Raw genomic sequence first — 17,719 nt, 5'->3', positions numbered from 1 at the left:
TACCATACTTGCAAGGTATACCTTACTTGGGCTTGGAATGTAAGGCAGAAACTGTTAGAGAAATTAATGATAATTCTACTATTACTGTAAAAGACCATATATGTGGTATTATTAAGTGTGGGGTCATTAACCACTGTGCACATTCATACTGGCCTGTTTTATAATTGGTTGGGTCAGAACCATTTAGAAATGTTCCCTTTTGAATCTCTATCTTGTGAGCCAAGGAACTTCTCATATCCAAGTTAAATTTCTCTCTTGCTGAGTACTGTAGTTCTACAGTTAAACTCTGTAATCTGCTTTATTGAAAGATTACCAGGTTCATCTATGCCTGTACTCAAAGTGCAGTAACATGCCCCCATTTTATGATCTCAGTATGAGTGACAGTTCCGTAGATTGACTATGTGCTATCGGATAAATTTGCCGACTTTGTCCTTAGTCAAGAGTACAGACATCAAAGTAACAAAGATGGGACATATTGTTGCAACCGTAACGTTCTTGATCTGGCTTTGGATGGGTCACTGAATCAAATGAGGTATGTGTGTTATGAGGTGATGAACCTCCTATCTTGTGAGTACCACACGCTCTACTTATTGAGTTATTTCAGCCCTCTCCACATGGTGGGATTCTCTCACAATCTTTCAATAGAGCTCATTTTGCTCATCTCCTATCTTGTCATGGCCATCATCTTTTATATATGCATTCATGGAGGATTGAGATTAACTCCACCGTCAACATGAAGATAATTACCTTTTAATTCTCTAACCCCATTCATAACCCATGCAAAGAAGGTTACTTAAAACCACTAAATAATATTAAATTTTATAATTAAATGTCAGAAATTATTCTTAATGGGCTCACCATTTTAGTGGCTCTTGGGCTTCTTTTGGGTATGGCCACACTGGATCCGATACCTGGACCCAACAGATATCTATGGGCTACGGATTGGATCTCACAAGAACTTAGATGATTTGATCCACCAAGAGACACACAAGGGATGTTGAGTCAATTGGAGGTCAGTTGCTCTCAACATTGCTTCTAGAGGGATTTACGCTATTGTTTTTTTTTTTTTCTGAAAGGCAGGCTGGGGTTAGGCAGACCCCTACCAATTATACAATGGTATCATTGGGTTTTGAACCTGCAGCATCTCAACACAAGGTGACGTGCACTAGCTGCTCCTACCAGACAAGCGTAACCCCCGTTAGTAACTTGGTAGATGTATGCTATCGTTAGCAGCCACAAGCGGGATGGCCTTTGTTGCCGTTCCGATATTCGAATACGTTTTACACCCTTGCAAGGGCATATTCGGTGAGATAAGGAGACCCTGTCAACACACATGTTTATATATATATATATATATATATATATATATATATATATATATATATATATATATATATATATATATATATATATATATATATATATATATATATATATACTGTCAACACACATGTTTTTTCAGCAGCTAATGAGTTGGGCATCTTTTTTGTAATTTACTGTCTCCTGATTTCATCAAATCCCCACCCAACACTCTCAACCCTTATCAGATCTAAAGATTTTTTCGTTTAAAAGTGTCCGAGCCAGTTTGATTCTTTATCGTTTCTCTGTGTCCAAAGTCTTAAACATGCCTCATAGGATCGGGTCTGGACGTAGTGATCCACCAACTAAACCACACAAAAATGGATTTGAATCAGTCCTAAAACCAAAACCGACCCTCACAACTTAACACCCATGTTTTTATTTAGTTACCCAGTGGCAGCTAGGTCATAAACCCTCACCCCCTGAACAATGCTGGGTGTTGTTGGCTTATCCAAGAAGATATGATGCCCTCAGGATTCGAGCCTCAACCACCTGTATGACAGTCTCGGCCAAACCGCCCTCACATAGCACCATTGATACTTCCTAGGCGGACGACGCAAAATCTTTAAACCGCACATGGCACGAAGACCTAGTCGTGCTGCTGGGTCAGCCTGCCATACGAACGGTCGCCGTGCCGACAGCATAAAACTTGGAGGTTAGGACCTCCCCTAAGGAAGCCTCTTTCTTTTGAAAAGGCCATCAGGGGGAGGTATGAACCAATTTTCGCAAGAAAGTTTTCTTTTTTGCATTTATTACGTGGGTCTCACCTTATATTTCTCATAGACATGTTTATTTCGCGTTTTCCTGTGATAGAGAGTCTCTTTCATGGGAAAAGTCATAAACGCCATGCGTAGAACCCCTCAATTTCCTGTGCAGAGAAAAAAAAAAGATGGGAAAACTGCAAGGATACGATCGCTATTTTAAAACTTTCAGATCGCCCGAACCATCTCGGGATGGAAACCTTCCGTTTTTTAAGATCTCCCTCCGGCGGTTTCTCCGGCGGCCCCCAGAAATCCGGCGAACCTTACGACGGGAGCGCCAACTTTGATCGAGGAGGAGCCCGAAGCTTCTCAACCGCGTGGATCCCACGGTATCCCTCTCAAGTTGGTTAGCTAAGCGGGGCCCTACCATAAATGACGAAATTGCCCTCCGATCTTTTTTTGTCTTGCAGCCGAGCCGAGACTAGCCGAACCGAGGAATCACGACGAAGGGGAAAAAAGTTCTGGACGGGGTGTTTGATTCGGACGTCACGTGCGTTCCACGTCAGACGCGAGATCCAACTCAGCCGGATTGCTGACTGGGACCGGTCAAACCTTTGATGGTGGTGGGGCCCAGTTCGTCGTATGCCTTCGTGGAATGTTGTGGTAAAATAAATAAATGAAAAAAGAAATATCCCAGCCCTCTTCTTCGGCTCGGCTTGAGCCGGCTAATATTTTTTTTTCTTTTTAAAGGAAATAGCCTTTACCGGTGGTGCAATCAGGTCGAACACAGGCCGGTACCGGATCATAATAAATCTGGATCTGAATATTCGAACTAGACCCAAGGTACTGGAGTTACATTTGTATCCGAATTTTAAATAATAACGTTGGATCCATTAAAACAAGGGTAATTTTACCTGCAACAACAGCCAACAAATTGGTTCGGTTTGGATTTGAATTTAGACCAAACAACTCGAATCCAAAGGTCTGATCATGTACTTCGAAATCCAAATCTAAAGTACTTTTAGATCTTACTTTAAGATTGATATCCTACAATGGTTTGTTGGATTCAGATCGAAAGACCAACTGGATCAAACTCATTTCCATCCATACCCAAGGAACGTCTACCAAACACTAAAGCTTTTCAGGTCCTTTACCCTAATTAAAGGTGTGAAGGGCCCTTTGCACGGGCCTTGGTATAACAATGACCTAATTGAATCTAGGAGAACCTAATTGGATCTTGGCTAATTAATTACGTACATTACCCCGGCTCAGATCAAAATTGTACCAAATAATCAAGTTTGTAGGAAGAAATCTTCAACGGTTTTGCATGTTTGGATACTTATCGAATGTGATTCATTGTGCAATTGGATCTTATAAGGGTCCTTGGAGCTTGATTGGATGGGTTCAGGTTAATTGGATACCCAACACAGCGTAGTACTCTCAGGTGCTCACAGTATATATTTGATCAACAATACCAAGAACTTCTATATTGGCAAACGTTGGAGGGTCCATCTTAATGGTGGATATGATGGCTTCCGGATCGGGGCACCGAGTTCTTCCAAAGGAGAATGTGATCGAGATCCTGCAAACCGCATTGTGCTGCTGTACACGTGGGATGCACGGGGCGTGGTGCACCCATAGAGCAAATGGACATTACTGCATCATGTATTGGACCCACTCCAACAAAATTTAGGTCCGAGTCCGACATGTTGCCTGGCAGTATTGTTGGAGCTAGGGGTGGCAATTTCTGACACGACCCGCCAACCCGCCTCTTAGGCGGGTTCGGGTTGGGCTTAAGCCAACCCGTTTAATAAACGGGTCGACCCGCGTAACCCGTTTATTAAACAGGTCGGGTTCGGGTTGGGGGTATGCCAACCCGCCAACCCGGCTGACCCGTTTAATAAACGGGTTAGGCGGGTGGGTCAACCCGCCAACCCGTCTGCCAACCCGCCAACCCGACCCGCCAACCTGACTACCTGCCAACCCGATCCGTCAACCCGCCAACCTGACCCGCCAACCTGAAAACCCGTTTACCCGACCCAACCCATTTATTAAATGGGTTGGCGGGTCGTGTCAGGTTACCCGTTTATTAAATGGGTCGGGTTCGTGTTTGCCACAGCTGACCCGTTTAATAAACGGGTCGGGTTCGGGTTGAGGTAGGCTGACACGCCAACCCGACCCGATTGCCACCCCTAGTTGGAGCTGTGGTTATGTCTTGTTTAATGGGGTTCAAAGAAACCATCAACGTGAGGGGCCTACCAGGCGTGCTTCATAGAAGTAAGTTCCAAGGAACCTTTTGAGTATGGATGTAGGACAATTAACCAGACCTCTCATATGGTTATGCCCAAGTGTGAGAGAGGGACTAAAGAGTCTAAACTGAGTTGCCCTGGTGCTGCACATTTTCTTATTCTACCCCGTTAGGCTTTTTCAAAAATCATAGTTTTTGTGTTTTTTCTGACATCTAACACCATAGATGTGATCTATAGGTTTTTTTTTAGTGGGAACCGGCCTTTTAATCACCGGAATCTGACCTGTAGATAGGGTTTTTTGATGATCCAAAATCAATGGTTATGAAAGCATCAATTTTTCTCAGCTCATAAAAATACATTTTTTTCATTGGAAAAACATGATCCAATAGTTGATTCCCACTAAACGCATCTAACAGTTCAGATCTTTCATAAAACACTTCAAACTATGGAACCTAACGGGGCAGAACCAGAAAAAAAGGGTCTAATATTTTCAGTGATCCAAAATCCGGTTTTCACTCAACAAAATTTATAAATCACATCTATGGTGTTTGATGTAAGAAAAAATACCAAAAACTATGATTTATGAAGAGGCCTAATGGGGCAGAATGAGAAAACATGGCAGAAAGAGTGCATTACTCATATTTATGGTAAAATGTATCATCAGCAAACAGTTAAATTGTTTGATGATGCATTGAACGAAGCATTGCCGTTGATCGCATGCACGATCAACAACGATGTCTCTTTGTTTTTTTCATGTTGTAGGCTTTTAGCAGCAATCAGGAACTACAGTTAAAATGTCAAAATCAATTTTTTTGGGGTGTGGCAAGCGTCCGACCTAAGTTTGATGAAAACCCCTTTGATGATACAAATTTTCATATATATATATATATATATATATATATATATATATATATATATATGTGTGTGTGTGAGCGCACAGGAGTGTAAGTAATGTTATGATGCTGGGAGAGCACCTACTCCCATATACTAGAAATCATAGTTGTAGGTTGCATCTTCTCAATCAGACGTTATAGATGTACTTAACACATTTTATTTGACAAGAATCATATTTTGGATTATGTTTTTTGGACATCAAAATAAGTCTTTTTTAGTCATAAAATTTTGGTACATTGTGACATTGATTTTTGAAGATCTTAAAAAACCTAAAAACTTGTTTTTCACTAAATAATAATTGTTGATCATATCTATAAGGTTTGATCAATGAATAAAAAAAACACTCAAAATTTAAAAATTTGAAGCTTCTATTAGGTGAGAGTAGGATGATGTTTCTCCAACCGGATTAAGCATTAAGGGTCCAACTAAAACTAAGTTCAAGAAAAAAGGCAACCAAGGATAAGAACCCTTTATCAAATAAATACTGAAAACACAGTAAAAAATAATCATTAGATTGTGGTTAAAAATTTTGGGTGGGTTACAGATATAATAACTCAGTATGAGACTAAATCCAATTCTCGTATTGGACTTGATCCAGGTTCAACTCATGATTTGATTCTAACTCAGAAATCTGATATCCAATTATAAATAAAGTAATATTATTCATAAATTTTATTAAATTATTTAGAAAACATAATAAGATAAAATAGCAAGTCTTGACAATTTATAAATTATTTCTAAAACAATCTTAGATCTAAGAAATAGTCATTGACACTATCCGCAGCATCCTGCCATCGCTCTAGCTTTTTATTCGTTACCTGAATGTGGTAATATAGGAAGTCAAACTCATCAAATCTCAATAGGAACACAATAACAATGTATACATATACGAAACTAAGTATACATAAAATCAAACATCATTTAGAACATGTATAACGCAACAAATAATTTACAAGGCATTCAACTGAACATGCATAACTAATACCTTTATGCAACATGTCAAAAAACAAGAACAAGTGCAAAACTATGCATCTGAATTAATAAGGCATAATCAAACAAGCCTCAACCTTAGAAAATGTTAAGGTACATAATCCAATTCAAATAATCTTGTCATCACGCATGATACAGGAACCAATGCATAATGCATGAGGTAGCTTTTACCTTTCATATTACCACTAACTTTTGACTACATAAATATATCACTTGTAAACTGTTTAAGTTTTTTCTCGAATCTTCTTGTGGGTACTATTATAAGTCCATAATTTATATTTTATTAACCTGGTATGCACATGTTTCTTAGGGTGACATCAAGCATCCTTACCTATTCGACCACTACATGATGTCATCGGGCAACTTTACCCTAGCCAATTTTTATTGTCATCGAGCATCATCACCCTAGATAATTCTTGGTATCATCAGGCATCCTCACCCTAACCAGGTCTTTCCGTCATTAGGCATACTTACCCTAGACAATTCTTGGTATCAGCGTGCATCATCACCCTAATCAGGTCTTTTTGTCATTGAGCATCCTCACCCCAGTCAATTATTGGTATCATTGGGCATCCTCACCCTAACCAGGTCTTTTCGCCATCAAACATTCTCACCCTAGACAATTAAGGGTTTCATCACCCATTTTAAAACATATGCATCATTATTCAGTTATAACATACACATCGTCATGCATCATGTGACTAGGGATTCACCTCGCTAAAACACAACAATGTACTCATCGTGTATCAATATGTGCAATTAATCATGTACATTATAAAAATAATTTAAATAATATAATTATATAATTTTACAAAATAATGCACTAATACACAACCTCAATAGGCCCACATGTTGCTCACCAATATGCTGCATAGCCTATTTGAGTATTTATGGCTCTACATTGGTTCCTTGAACCACAAGCTTATTCGTGAGCATCAAACAAGTGCATGCATACATTAGATATCTTATATCATATAAGAATAGCTTACATCACCAAGATGCATACCATGACATCATGTTACATATCATAACCTCAAGCTGCATGTCATATCATTATGTAGCATATCATGTCATCATACAAATATATTAATAAAACATGCAATTCATTTTAGCATTGCAACAAAAAAATAATGAATCAATACAAGCTCACACGTAAGGCACAACTATATATCTTCATTAGGCTCACACACCAAACTCTAACAATGTATTTGTCTATATGGTCTAGCTCTGGATCTCATTTATGTCCAACTGGTTCACTTTTAGAACCATGACATGTATGCAAACAAGAGTTCCAAACTCAGAACTGCATGAACAAAATTTATCGGTCAGTATAAATTTTGTCACAACCTGAATATAATGAATTTAAATATATAATTTTTACTATAAATATTCAAATATGTTAGTTGTCCATAGGCGAAAACCTAGCCTCAAACTCATTATGTATCAAGGAATAATAAATCTCTATCTGAAACTGGTTTTTTGTTCACAAAATAGACCTGTCCGGTTTGGTCTTTTTGAAGAACCATCAACCAATTAATTTACAGAAAGAAATAAATTATGCAATTTTTATTTTAGTTAATTTGGTGTGTCTGACATAAACTTCAAAAGAAATCAGGTTTAAACTCTATATTAGTAGAAAATTAAAATTCATGCACTGCAATTATGTTCTTGGACAGACTATGTTCCATAAATTTCAAATTCTAGAACAAACATCTATGATTTTTAATTCTTAAATTGTAATAAATCAGTACACAAGATTTTTATCATATTTTTTTAAATATAAACTAATATACATAAAAATATTGGTCATAAACCTTAAGTAGTTTGAGAATAGTAAAATCTATAAAAGAAAATGCAGACTACACAAATTTTTTTGTTAAAACAGATTCTATGCTGAACCAAAACATCAAATGAACCTTTTTTTTTATTGATCCTACACATCTGGAACATCCCTCTAAAATTTGAGAATTTTGGGTTCACCGCTTTGAAAAATCATAAAATTCTTTAAGTCTAATTTGAATAGAAATAACATAATAAAATATATTTTCAATAAGCACATAAAGGATTTCATATTTTCCATAACAAACATCATAATCATGCATCTCATAATTTTGATTCAACATAAACACATCATATATATTTGCGTACACATCCAAGCATATTGAAAACATGAAAATCAAATTCATAATATGAATCAAATAAAGGATCCAATATATTTATATAGGAAAACATAATTTTCTCCAAAAGAATCGGTTTTACATAAATGGATCTTATTCTTCTATTTTTAAGCCCGTCATGAATAATTAATATTAGATCTAACATGAACCTAATTTAATACATGATGATCACGAATAAATCTAACATACAACATAATTCTAGAATCATACCAAAGGTCTTCTATTTGATCAATTGCATTTTCAACATTTCAAATTTTTTGGCTACCCAAAATATAGGGCCCCCTGGATATAAGAGTTTGCCAAGCTTTCAAGATAACTTCCCTGCATCCCGGTCTCTCTGCCCAAAATTTAAAGAATTTAAACAACACTTTGCTCCTCATATGATTGCTAGTGGAGAGTAAAATAACAATGGTCCAACACTAACTTTGGGAGAAGATTCATTTTGGTGATAGAAAGTTTGTGAAGCCACAGCATTGACGAAAGCACACTCTAGTTTGCTTACTCTAAAACCTTCACCAACTTGATTGTTATGCCATGTATAGGGGGAGAGGTTAGATTATGCACCTCGGACAAACCACATTGGTATCATGGCAATGAATTCATCAGTGCCTTGATTTCCCCCCCTCCCACCAAATTGCTACAAAGAAGACCACGCTATCTTACGATCCACCACATGTCCAAAGGGTGCAACTCCGAGATGTGACAAAGTTCTTTTCTCTTGAGATGTGAATTGTCAGCATATACACTTGTGAATATGGGTAGATCATTGCTTGAGTCCACTATAAGAGTGATGCACTGATCCGTTGAGAGTATGATCTCAATATTTCGTATTTTCTTATCCCACGTTGCAATGATCCTACTTTTGGTTAAGTCGCAAGATTTTTAAAAAAAACTGGAAGTTTGGGACCTATTTGCTAATGCTCGGGAGAGCTTCCATGGGGATCTTTGTTTCTAAAAGGAAAACAATGTACAGTTTAGAGTGGTTAAGGGTATCAACAATTTGTCTTTTAGCCCACTTTCGGCCTAACCCTCTAATATTTCATGCTAAACACTTCATTGGCTACATTTGGGGTTGATAGCCAGCTTCCCCTCAACTGTATAATCTTTGTTTTCCTTTTCTATTTCCATATTTGTATCTGCATCTCCCCTCATCTTTAGAATGGATGGTTGCATTCTTTGGTGCTTGATATGTTTCTCTCTAGTCCCTAACTTTCAACCATTGTTGATTAGTCCCAGGATTAATGTGCTTGGGGGATATCAAACTTTTGTTGCTCAATGTTGGTTCTTGCTAAAGTGACTCGTACTGATCTCTGATAGTTTCTGCAATCGACCCTCAACCTCATGTGCCTCCTCTTGTTGGATAGGACAAAATTTAGAGTTGAAAGTGAACCATGGAGGGATTAAAGGACTCTTTTCTATTGGGGAAAGCATTTTTTGTGAGTTCTTCAAAGTTCCTTCTTCCTGCTTATAAGAAGACTAGGTTGTCTTGCGAGGGACAAGGAGGGGGCTTTGTCTTGGTGGGATCCTTAGTTTCCATGTTATGTACCTAAAAATCAGAGCTAGGGTTTTACCAACATGGTGGTTGTCATAGTTTAAATGAAGGGGTTTCTGTTAGACATTTCAGATCGGGTCCAACCTTAAGTGTGACTCGGTTTGACACAAGACACTAATGAAGGCTTTAGTGAAAAATTAGTGGAGAGAGGGTAACCTGAATCGTGAAGGATTTACATACATGAATTCCATGTATGTAACCTTCACTCACCTTCCACTATAAATTGAGGGATAGTTGTTGGATTAACCACCACGATTAACGTGGTGGTTATCCACAATGTGGATACATCCCCATTGAGGGGTGATCCTGCCGATAAATCAGCATGAGATAAAGGGGAACAGTGCGTAACCGTTCCCACTTTATGCATATAAGAATAGGGTATCATGAGTGACCCTGTGTGGGTGGAGGAAATCGAAGGTCTACTCATCGACTGCATCTGGTAGCCTGGGCTCGTGAAGGGCTGCAGTCCGGCTGAGCAGAAAATTCCGGCGACCTCCGACCTCCGTAAATGGCAACATCAGGTACGCTGTCTATTTCTTTTTTCTGTTCTGTTTTTGCAGGGCCACCGCCATACAGGGATTCTGACTGTGGTCTCGCCGGAAAACCTCCATACAGACCCAACAATGGGTTATGGGCCCACACCCCGCTTCCGCTGCGGGGTGTGCTCCGGTTTGACCAGCAACGTAGGTCACCGTGGGGTGACCTTGCTGCTGGTCACCGGCGTCTGTCGCCGGCACCGGCGACTGTCGCCGTTGGGCGACAGATTGATAAAAAAAAAATCCACTTACCTCTGTTTTTGGGGGTTTCCTGTCGACGAGGACCTCGCCGGCACTTCACTCCTCATTCGCCATTTAAAGCTCGGGTGGGACCATCGCCGACGACTATTGAGTCGCCGGATTTATGAAACAGGCTTCGGTAGTTCCCAAATTTTCACTGGCGGATGAATGGCAGCTTTCGCCGGAGAAGGAGCGCCATCAGGTGGCGGTGTTGGTCGCCGGCAGACGGCGTGGGTCGCCGACCGGCGACATTGGTCGCCGGCAATGAAAAAGGGGAAAACCCCTTATTTCTGAAAATATCGGGGTTTTCTGCCCCTTTTTTTTTAATAACAGGAACCAGATCGGGTCCGGTATTGGGTCTGACCCGGATCCAGAATATACCGGGTCCGACTCGGATCTAGACTGTACCGGGTCCGACCCGTATTCGGAATGTACCGGGTCCGACCCGGATCCGGAATGTACCGGGTCCGACCCGGATCTAGTCAGTATCGGGTATGACCCGGATCCGGTATGTACCGGGTCCGACCTGGATTCGGACTGTACCGGGTCTGACCCGGATCCAGATAACCCTGAGTTTGACCTGGATCCAGTTGCAACCGGGTCCGACCCGGATCCGGACTGTACCGGGTCCGACCCGGATCCAATTGCAACCGGGTCCGACCTGGATTCGGACTGTATCGGGTCCGACCCGGATCCGGATAACCCCGGGTCTGACCAGGATCCAATTAGCAGTCGGGTCTGACCCGGATCCAGGAGGGTCCATGCACTGTTTGGCCTGAACCGGATCAGGGATTGACTCAGTCCCCTTCCGGGACCGGTTCGGAGCCGTTTTTGGCGGGTTCCTTCCAGTTTTTCACCGGTTCTGAGATGCTAAGACCATGTTTTCTTAAATATAAGAAAATACAAAGATTTTGGCATACGGTTATAGGGTTTTAATGAACATTTTGTTCATATTTGACCCGGTTCATAAGGTTCAGAACTAGTTCGGACCCTTGGGTGACCGGTTCGGGGCTGTCTTAGACCGGTTCAGAGTGCTTTAAGACCGGTTCGTAGAACATATGACAGGTTCATTCAGTTTTAAAACCATTTCAAGAGTCATATGTCTGGTCCATTCGGTTTATGGACCATTTTAAGATATAATTTTGCATATTAGCATTAAGGATAGTTAGATGAATCAGTGTTTTCATGTCACCAAAGTGACTGAATACACGTGAGTCATAAATGAATTTTATATTGTCATACAGTTCCTAAGCCGATATGCACATTGTACTTAGATTCATGAAACGATAGAAGACCCAAAGGTAGTTTTATCGTGTTTGGAATTTAAGTAGGGTAGAATAAGGTAAATGTGTCGAGATACATCACACATGAGTATCCAAAGGTACCTTGTGTTAATGGTCTAACTTCACAAGAACCTTAGTTTTACCAAATATGGTCGGTAGGCGAAGTGGTTTCGCGTGTCGGAGCTCTTACCAAAGTAGGACTCCGATGACCCCCTTCACTCGCCTGGAAAGAAGCATATCAATGGCCTTTATTATTTTGCTTTTTCCACTAAAGTTTTAGTCTCGTATGAATGCTTCCTGATACGTGTCTTTTGTCATGCAGTTTCTAGTTCTGTGATTTTAGATGGCTCTAGCTCTATACTTTTTCTAGATGGATCCAATTTTAGTGATTGGAAAGAAACTGTTTTATTTGCATTAGGGTATATGGATCTAAATCTGACCCTAAGGATAGATGAACCCGCTGCCCTCACTGATCAGAGTACTGCTGATCAAAAGATTGCTTTTGAGAAGTGGGAACGCTCGAATAGACTTAGCTTGTTGTTTTTGCAATCTAAAGTAGCTAAAAACATTCGGAGTACTATCCCACAATGCAGAATAGTGAGGGAATTCATGAATGCCATTGAGGCACAGTTTGTGAGTTCAAACAAGACCAGAGCTAGTACCCTGATGTCAAAACTGATATCTATGAAATATACTGGAGGGGGAAATATTCGCCAGCATATTTTGGAGATGAGAAACATAGCGTCTCAGCTGAATGACATGAAGCTCACCATCTCTGATTCTTTCCTAGTGCATTTAGTTCTAACGTCCTTACCTTTGGAATACGGACCTTTCAAAATCTCATACAACACACATAATGATGAATGGACATTTAATGAACTCATGTCCAAGTGTGTTGAAGAAGAAAAGAGAGGATGAAAGGTGAGAAGGTGCAGAGTGCACATATGGCTTCTCATACGTCCAAGGTAGGACCAAGGAAGAATGCATTTAAGAGAAATGCTAGGAAGAAGCCAACTGGGGATAAGTCATCCTAAGATAAGCAATCCAACTATGCTCCCATAAAGTGCTTCTTTTGCAAGAAGAAGGGACACATAAAGGCAGATTGCATAAAGTACAAGAAGTGGTTGGAAAAGAGAGGTAATTTGTCATTTGTTTCTCATGAATGTAATTTATTACAAATTCCTGAAAATAGCTGGTGGATTGATTCTGGTGCTACTGTTCATATTTCCAACTGTCTACAGTTGTTCCTGAGCAGAAGGGAACCAACAATGCATGAGAAAAACATCTATTCGGGAAACAAGATGCATTCACATGTGAAGGGTGTTGGAACCTGCAAGATTACTCTGGATACGGGCGTAGTTTTAGATCTTCATGATGTCTTTTATATTTCATCGTATAGTAGAAACTTAATTTCAATTTCAAAGTTGGATAAATTTGGATATTGTTTTAAGTTTGAAAATTCCAAATTGTTCATATTCAAAAATTTAATTGAAATTGGTTCTGCATCTGTTTATGATGGTTTATATAGATTGAATGTGAAGATCCAAACTCAGGAGTCTTTGACTTCTGAATACGCATTAGTTGGAAATAAACGTAGCATGACAGATGATAAATCTTACATGCTTTGGCATCGAAGGTTGGGTCATATCTCTGAAAAGAGAATAAAGAGACTGATAAATGAAGGGATCTTGCAATCTCTAGATTTTACTGATAATGACCCATGTGTTGATTGCATAAAGGCTAAGCATACAAACACATATAAAGAGGGTGCCAAACGCAGTAGTGAGATATTAGAAATAGTCCATACGGATGTATGTGGACCGTTTTCCCCATGTTACACAAGCGAAAAATATTTTGTCACCTTTATTGATGACTATTCTTGGAATATGTATCTCTACTTGATTTTCGAAAAATCTGATGTTTTTCAGATGTTTAAGGAATTTAAGAAAGAAGTAGAGAAACAAACCGATAAGGTTATTAAAATAGTCAGGTCTGATAGAGGTGGCGAATATTATGGTAGGTTTACTGAGATGGGGCAAAGGGAAGGACCATTAGCGCGATTTCTGAAAGAGGAAGGCATAGTGCCTCAATATACCATGCCTGGTAGTGCCTATCAGAATGGTGTAGCTGAAAAGAGAAATCGTACGCTTAAAGAAATGGTTAGAGCCATGTTGAATTATTCAACACTTCCCATAAAGTTGTGGGGTGAAGCCTTAAGGACAGCTGTGCATATTTTGAATAAGGTTCCTACGAAATCTGTGCCTAAAACTCCTTACGAGCTGTGGACAGGTAAGAAACCATCACTGTCTTATATGCACATATGGGGGTGTCCTGCAGAGGCTAAACTGTATAACCCCCACATTAAAGTCTTTGATCCAAGAACAACCAGTGGATATTTCATTGGTTATCAAGAAAGATCAAAAGGGTACAAGTTTTATTGCCCATCTCACTCACCACAGATTGTTGAAACGGATAAGGCTAAATTCCTAGAAGATGGTTCAGTAGGATTGAGTGCACTTCAAAGCATTGGTTTTGAGGAAATACAGGATCAAGTTTCATCACCTGTTAAGGAAAACATTGAAAGATACCATATTGTTATTCCTAATGATGGTGTGGTTGATAATTCGATTGTTAATGCACAGATCCAAAGTTAACCTATTGTAGACAGTGCGGAAGAGCACAAACAGGATGATCAGGTTCCATCTGAGCCTCAGGAACGACCTGTTTGGAGATCCACAAGGATTAAGAGATCTGCCATACATCTTGATTATGTAGTGTACCTTCAGGAGCCTGGTGATTTCATAGATATGGATGATGACCCGTTGAATTTTATGAAAGTTGTTGAAAGCAAATAATCTTCGCACTGGATTGAAGCCATGAAAGAAGAGTTAGACTTTATGGCTAAAAATCAAGTGTGGGATCTTGTCACGTTACCTAAAGGAGTAAAGCCCGTAGGGTGTAAATGGGTCTTTAAGACCAAGAAAGACTCCAAAGGTAACATAGAAAGACATAAAGCAAGATTGGTTGCTAAAGGATTCACCCAGATGGAGGGCATTGACTATAATGAGACATTTTCTCCTGTCTCAACTAAGGAGTCAATGAGGATTATTCTGGCCCTCGTAGCTCATTATAACTTAGAGCTACATCAGATAGATGTGAAAACAACATTCCTCAACGGGGATCTGAATGAAGAGGTATACATGGAACAACCTCTTGGTTTCTCTGAAAATGATCGTTTGGTTTGTAAGCTTAACAAATCGATATATGAACTTAAACAGGCCTCCCGACAGTGGTATATTAAATTTTCTCAAGTCATTTTGACTTTCGGGTTTACAGAAAACATTATTAATCAATGTATACACCTTAAGGAAAGTGGGAGTAAGTTCATTATATTGATGTTGTATATGGATGACATCTTACTTGCAACCAACGATATAAAGTTGCTTTTAGAGACAAAACAGTTTTTTGCATCACATTTTGATATGAAAGATATGGGTGAGGCTGCTTATGTTCTTGGCATTGAGATTCGTCGAGACCGAGCAAAAGGGTTTCTAGGCCTCTCCCAAAGATCCTATATAGAAAAGGTGTTAAAGCGATATGGGATGGAGAATTGTTCTCCTACTTCTACACCCATATCAAAAGGTGACAAGCTGAGTCTAAAGGATTGTCCACAGAACGATATTGACAAAGCACAGATGAGTGCTTATCCATATGCATCAGTTGTTGGCAGATTGCAGTATGCGCAGACATGTTCTCGACCAGATATTTCTTTTGCAGTAGGGGTACTTGGCAGATTTCAGTCTAACCCAGGTTTACCCCATTGAAAGGCTGCCAAGAAAGTCTTGCGGTATTTGCAAAGGACAAAAAACTATATGTTAACGTATCATAAAGTTGATCACCTCGAGGTCATTGGCTACTCAGATGCGGATTTAGGAGGATGCCTTGATAGTAGAAAGTCTACTACTGGGTACGTCTTCTTACTTGCTGGGGGAGCGATCTCTTGGAGGAGTGAAAAGCAGACGACCACTGCTACCCACACCATGGAGGCAGAATTCATTGCATTATACGAGACTACTTCGCAGGCTATATGGTTAAAGAACTTCATATCATAGTTAAAGGTGGTCGATTCCATTGGGAAGCCAATGAAGGTCTATTGTGATAATGAAGCTGCGGTGTCCTTTTCGAACAACAACAAAAGTACTACGTCATGCAAGCATATGGAATTGAAGTATTTTGTTGTTAAAGAAAGGACGGAGAATCATTTAGTGCATATTGTCAATACTGGTACCAAAGAGATGATCATTGATCCTCTTACTAAAGGGCTAGCACCGGGATTATATTCCGAACATGTAATGAGGATGGGATTGTTAAACTCTTTTTGACATATGCATATAAATAAAGTGATCACTTTTAATCTTTTGATTCTCATTATGGTTGTTGTTAATCTCATAAGGATTAGAGATTCAACTAAGGACCTTTAGAATAGAATATAAAGGCCATTCTATTCATCAAGTTATTTCCATAAGGTTTTCTGATTAAAAAGATTTATCGTCGGATCAAGTGGGAGAATGTTGGATTAACCACCACGATTAACGTGGTGGTTATCCACAATGTGGATACATCCCCATTGAGGGGTGATCCTGTCGATAAATCAACATGAGATAAAGGGGAACGGTGCGTAACCGTTCCCACCTTATGCATATAAGAACATGGTATCATGAGCGACCCTGTGTGGGTGAAGAAAATCGAAGGTCTACTCACCGACTGCATCTGGTAGCCTGGGCTCGTGAAGGGCTGCAGTCCGGCTGAGCAGAAAATTCCGGTGACCAACTCCAGCGACCTCCGACCTCCGTAAATGGCAGCATCAGGTACGTTGTCTATTTCTTTTTTCTGTTCTGTTTTTGCAGGGCCACCGCCATACAGGGATTCCGACTGTGGTCTCGCCGAAAAACCTCCATACAGACCCAACAATAGTTGCTTGATGAGAGCAACCAAGGTGTCTTCTATCTCTCATTTTGGTTTTGCTCGCCATCAACTTGATGGCTTAGGCTCATCGTGGGCATCGATAGACTGAGGAGAACGTCGTGCATCTGCGTCAATGCTCATTTCATTCATGGTGTCCAACGATATGTATTCTTATTTTTTAGATTCCATTTTTGGTTTTTGTGAACGCCTAAGTCCCATCCTGTCGAATCCTGATTATGCTTCTCTTGATTTCTGTTGTAGTGGCTTACCTTTCCTTGTTTAGTATAAGGTTTAGACGAAGAAGTTAGTTGAACCTGGTTTGCAACGAGGTTGATGTCAGTGTCAGACAGGTCTTCTTGGTCCAAAGTTTGGAAGCGATTGGATTAGAAAATGAACAGGTTTTGGGATCTACTGGGATCGGAGGAAGGGCTTCGTGAGGGGGTAGTGGATCTCCCAACGAAGTTTTGGAACCACAAGTTTTTTGAGAGATTTGCAAAGTATTTAAATGAAGAGTTGCTGGAGACAGACAGGTTTACAAGAGTGGAGGCCGTGGAAGACAATAGTTGATATCAAAGTGGAGAATGGGGAATGGTACAAGTAGAACATTGAATACGAGGGTGTGATTAAATATTGCGAGCACTGTAGCTCTATGTCCCACAACTCTATTTAATGTTCAGGGTTAACACAGAAGCCCGAGCAAGAGAAGGCACGGGAGGATTGGTGGACCCTACTCAAACCCAACAAAGACCAACCCCAAACCAAACCTGCCCATC

Source organism: Nuphar pumila, chromosome 14, assembly GCF_984573655.1.
Source record: "Nuphar pumila chromosome 14, dmNupPumi1.hap1.1, whole genome shotgun sequence".
NCBI classification, from domain to species: domain Eukaryota; kingdom Viridiplantae; phylum Streptophyta; class Magnoliopsida; order Nymphaeales; family Nymphaeaceae; genus Nuphar; species Nuphar pumila.
The sequence above is the reverse complement of the archived record's forward strand: the minus strand, read 5'-3'. Positions refer to the sequence as shown.